Here is a 5,240-nt window from a genome sequence, read left to right on the forward strand (position 1 = left end):
CGAGTCCTCACCTGCAGCTCACGCTCCCCCGGTCCCTGTCCCGTCTAATTTCTCCTGGGCGCCGCGTCACGGACAAGGGAAGTTGAGGGGGTTGCGGGGAGACGCCCGGGAAAGGCAGCTGACGGAACCGTGGGCCGGAAGTCCCGCCTACTGCCCGCCCTCTTGTCACTCCGACCACGACTTCTCCCTGAAAACCACGACCCCTGACACAGTAGTTCCGCCTCCATAGAGGCCCCGGGGACGGAGTGACTGAACCGAAATCCCCACAGACAGAAGACAACATGGCAAAGGGTCAGTCTCCATGCGGAACTAGAGTATGCGGTGAAGATACGGATGTATCTTGTAATGAGACACGCTGTGACTTGTCACTCGTGCTCACTGTTAGTCCTTCAAGAAGCGTTAACGCGATGGCTCCCCTTTTGCCCAGCTCCGGGCTCGGTCCCTTCCAGGAGGACCTGTCAGTCCTGGTCCTTCCTACTCTACCCCAGCGCCTGGCGTGGTGCCAGGCACTCGTACCAGCACATTCACAATGCAGATGGCCGCGACGCCTTCCACCCTTGACATCCCCTACCTCCACCCCATGGTCTGCGGCTGCTTCACACAGAGCCACCTTTTCCCTACTTGGTGATGTAAAGAGAATTCCAACCAAGTCCTGTGAAAAGCCCTCTTCCTGTTATTTCTAACCCAGGTTGGCTCAACAAAAGGTGATCCCTAGGCATAAACTGGGGGCTAGCTGAACAGGAACGGATTCAAGGGAGGCCACTGGTAGGAAATCACATGGCAGGGTGTCTGGTGAAGAGAAACTTTTTCCTTTGCTAGAATGAAACTTTGGAGGGGTCCCTTTTGATTCTATAGATGTAAGTTAAGTAAATACCCAATGTTATGGAAGAAGTATGTAAAAGAACTTTTTAATGTATTTACTTCTTATTTTTGTCTACATGCTTGACTTGAAAGTGGCTGAGAAGAAATAGGGTGGGTAAAGTTAAGTATCTGCTAAGGAGCCTCCAGGCGAAAAAAAGGATTGTAACCATTCCCTTTCCGGTTTCAAACAGTTATTTGAATAGGGCAGATAGATTAAGGTGCTGCAGATAAGGACAGCTAGCTGGAGAAGACACCGGGGACTCTAAGGGGAACATTACTACAAAGATAGTGGGGAGTAGGGAGTGGCTTCTCTGCGGCTGTGGTGGCGGTGCGGATGGCGGCGGGCTGGGCAATGATCTAATCATGTTGGATAAAGATGATATTGAGACTGAAGTGATAACTGAAGCAACTTCCATCCTTGAAGATGAGAACTGTGAGCCAACCAAGAATTTTGAGTCAGTTGACTAAAGTGCCAAGTCAGAGAGTAAATCAGAACCTGTAGCTTCTACTCGGAAAAGACCAGAGTCCAAACCTTCCAGTGACCTTGAGACTTCAGACGTTCTCCCTGTTCAGACATCACAGGCTGCAGGCAAAGACAAGGTATTTCAAATGTCATTGAGAAGGCAGAGACTTCCCTTGGAATCCCTAGTCCCAGTGAAATTTCATCTGAAGTCCAGTATGCAACAGGAGAGACAAGTGCCAAAGAGAATGAAAACTCCTCTCCAATGAGTGGGCCATTTGGGGTATTCTCTACCATCTCTACTGCTGTTCAGAGCACAGGAAAGAGTGTTATCAGTGGGGGTTTGGATGCCTTAGAATTCATTGGGAAAAAGACAATGGATGTAATAGCAGAAGGGGATCCTGGATTTAAAAGAACCAAGGGTCTGATGAACCGGACTTCCACACTGTCTCAGGTTTTAAGAGAGGCGAAGGAGAAAGAAGAGCTATGTACCACCAATGAGGTTACCATGGAAACGGACAAGAAAACTCATTATGGGCTACTCTTTGATGAATTTCAAGGCCTTTCACATCTAGAAGCTCTGGAGATGCTCTCCCGAGAAAGTGAAATAAAGGTGAAATCTATTCTTAATTCTCTAAGTGGAGAAGAATTGGAGACTCTAAAATGTGAATTGGAGCAACTCAAAGAAGCATTTTCCCTAGCAGAGTTCTGTGAGGAAGAGGAGGAAGAGAAGAAAGGGGATGAAGACTTTACCAAAGAGATAACAGAGGTATTTTCCCAGCTGCATGTCTCCTCCAAACCAGAGAAACTTACTAGGGCAAGAAATACAGCCTGTGAATGGATCAGGACATCTCTGGCCAAACCATTAGAAGAGAAGGAAGAAGGAAAAAAACAGTTGGAAGCAGAAAAAATTGAGCAAATCAATAACAATTCAATAGAGGATATCCATGCATTTGCAGTCAGGAGCCTAGCAGAACTGACTGCCTGCTCAATTGAACTGTTTCACAAAACAGGGGCTCTGGTTCTGCATGGCAGGAAGCTGGAAGTAACAGCCATAGAAAGGAGCAGAGCCCTTTCCCAGATGACAGTTGTGTTGTGTAAAGAGTTGTCCTCTCTGTCTAAAGAGTTCACCACCTGCCTAACAACTGCTGGGGTCAAGGAAAAGGCAGACGTCCTTAATCCGTTAATCACTGCAGTATTTCTAGAGGCATCAAACGGTGCTTCCTACATTCAGGATGCCTTTCAGCTACTTTTACCTGTGCTGGAGATCTCTCTTATTGAGAACAAGACTGAATTACCAGAGGCATGAGCTACAGGTCCAGAGGCCTTTGTCAGGACACTGAAGAACAGAGAAGATTCTACATGAGACTTGTGATGGCCAAGAAATGCCACTCTTTTCTGGGTACCCCTGGAGAAGTGAGGGAGAAAGGTTATTTTAATATACAAAAATCCAGGCAGGAGAGCATGTTTAAGGAAGTTTGTTGCCTTCAGTGCTTGGTTGAAGTATTCAGGTCCTCACACTGCTCTTCCCAGTTGTTATAATTAATAAATTATTTGAAAAGAAGTTTTATAGAAAGTTAAAAAATAATAGCTCATAAGGTTAAGGGGACACTCAGGCAAAAATATTGGTCTTTCTTTGACAAGATGCAAAACACTAAAAATTTTGCAGTGGCTGTAATTTTGCAGTCCATGGATGTAATTGGTTGTTAAGAGGAAAAGGAATTCAGTATTCTGGAATTCATGTGCTTGATCTATTAATGCCATTTTCTTTCTCCTCTCTATAATAAAATCTATGGCTTTAAGAAAACCGAGTATATATAAACTCTGTAATGATTACCCTTTATTACATGAATTCTTGGAATTGGTTAGAAAGTTTCATCTCCTCTTTAATTCTCAGTAGATATTTGGCATTGAAGAGAAGCTTATAAAATATACTTAGAGCCACATGAATGAACTATAGTAAGGTGCCCTTTGGATTCAAATTGCTTTCCCACCGCAAGATGACAAGCTCCAAGTTGTAGTTGACCCCCCTTTACGGGGTTCATGACCAATAAATGCAATTTAGAGAAATAGTTTCATGTTTGCAGATATTCTGAGTCTCCAGGATGTTTTTCATGCATACCCGATATGCAGGATAAATTCTGTAATAGCCAACTCCAAAGGAGTGTTGAAGCTCTTTCAATGATGGGGATTTTGTTGTTTGAATATTGTTGAAGTGGACTGTAGAGTCCCATAGAAACGATGTTTATGTATAACAGGATTAAGACAGTTTATTTTTCCTCATTCTTTTTTGTTTCTTTTAATGTATTCTTTAGCATGTTTATAAATATAACTTTTATCTTTCATAAAAAAAAAAACAAAGATAGTGGGGATTGGGATAGTAACCAACATAATCTCCGAGGGTCTTAAGGGAGAGCTAATTTCATATACAGGCTGGAAACTCTGACCCTGACACTGGGCAAACCCTGGAGAAAACAAATACATGTTTAAACTAACAAGCTGTGGAAAGTGTAGAGTGGCAAGAGCTGAGCAAAAACACTGGGTGAAAGATAAAAGCAGTAATTCAAAATGTAGGAAAAGCAGTGGGGCTAATGGCAGACTCCGGGAGGGTTCACGCCAACGAGTACTTCCCAGAACTTCTGCTCCCAGTGTCCTTGTCCCCACGGTGAGCCACAGCCACCTCCTGCCTCTGCAGGAGACCCTCCAGCACTAGCAGGTTTCCAAAACTTGACTCTGTGGCTTAGAAAGATCAGTTCCTCTGCGTGGTCAGTGAACGGATGCCAGTTTGCATTTCCAGGAATGATATTCACGTTCAGAGCAAAAAAAAGGAGACTGTTTGGAACTTTGCATGTCAGCACTATATAGAGTGTAAGTGGTGAGAGAGGACATCCTTCCCTTTTTCTTGATCTTAAAGGAAATGCTTCCAATAATTCACCATGAAAAATGATATACAGAGTTATTCAGATCTGCTTCTTGAAACAAGTTTGATCCTAAACATGGGCTAAGTGCTTGACCCAGACATCCAGGGCTCAGCAGGATCAACGTAGTCTCTGAGCCTCTTGCTCTGATTCCAACAGTATGATCACATCGCCCTCCATACAGGGCCCTTCACGTTGTAGTTGATGGAGCAGTTGGTGTCCTACCTGAACTCCATGTGTATGTGTATGCACTGTACCTGCAAGAGCCTGTCCTACCCAGAACCTGGTAACCCTCACCAGCTTGATGGCCTACAGACAACTCTGTCCATGATGGCGTCTTGGCAATGATTAGGTTGAAACCATCTGAGAGGATCTTAGGACACTGCATATTGACCTAAGGAGCATCTTGACATGTGGAGAGTAAACTCCAACCTTTTTTGACAAAACTGTCTTTAAGAAACTGGAGTTTTCCAATTTCCTTAAGCGCTTTTCCTATAATTGCTATAAGGTGATATTAATATTTCCTATATGGGAATTCACTGTAGTTATGTTTGATTAATAATATATTATTTGATATTCCTCATTTCCAAAAAAATGTAGGATAAAAAACTTTATGCACAAATAAACTGATCTCAGTGTTATTTATAATAGTGAAAAATTAGAAATAATCAGTCCCTCAATAAGGACATGGCAAAAATAACCAATGGTGTATAACCTAATGGAATAAGTACAACTATTAAAGTATGCTAGTGAAAACTGCGATCAAATAAAATGGCAAAAAAATTGCACATGACATTATGAGAAGTGAAAAATCAGGTTACAAAATTATATACATGATTTTTTTAACCATGCAAAAAAAAAAACAACAAAACACCACTGGTTATGTTTGAACAATTGAATTATGAATTTTCCCTACTTTTTTCTCTACCTTCCAAATGTAATAACATGTTATAAAGAAATCAAAACATTAAACTATAAGGCCTAAAACTCAACAGACTCCG

General features: G+C 42.6%; 1 protein-coding gene and 1 pseudogene across 2 annotated transcripts in view; one reads left to right on the forward strand and one right to left on the reverse strand.

Annotated features, from left to right (window-relative positions):
• Window positions 1-127, reverse strand: part of PCYT1A (phosphate cytidylyltransferase 1A, choline) — a 50,395-nt gene extending 50,268 nt beyond the window's left edge. The window contains exon 1 of one of the 2 annotated variants that reach the window (XM_089910024.1): window positions 12-127. The gene's annotated coding sequence lies outside the window, so the exon portion shown is untranslated. The remainder of the gene's footprint in view (window positions 1-11) is intronic. The other variant, XM_022568347.3, reaches the window with a different exon arrangement.
• An 848-nt stretch (window positions 128-975) lies between these two features.
• Window positions 976-3,200, forward strand: LOC111172126 (protein FAM114A2 pseudogene; annotated as a pseudogene).
• The last annotated feature ends 2,040 nt before the right edge of the window (window positions 3,201-5,240 follow it).

Source organism: Delphinapterus leucas, chromosome 4 (assembly GCF_059928025.1).
Source record: "Delphinapterus leucas isolate spDelLeu-1000000601 "Yukka" chromosome 4, BTC_Dleu_Yukka2, whole genome shotgun sequence".
NCBI lineage: Eukaryota > Metazoa > Chordata > Mammalia > Artiodactyla > Monodontidae > Delphinapterus > Delphinapterus leucas.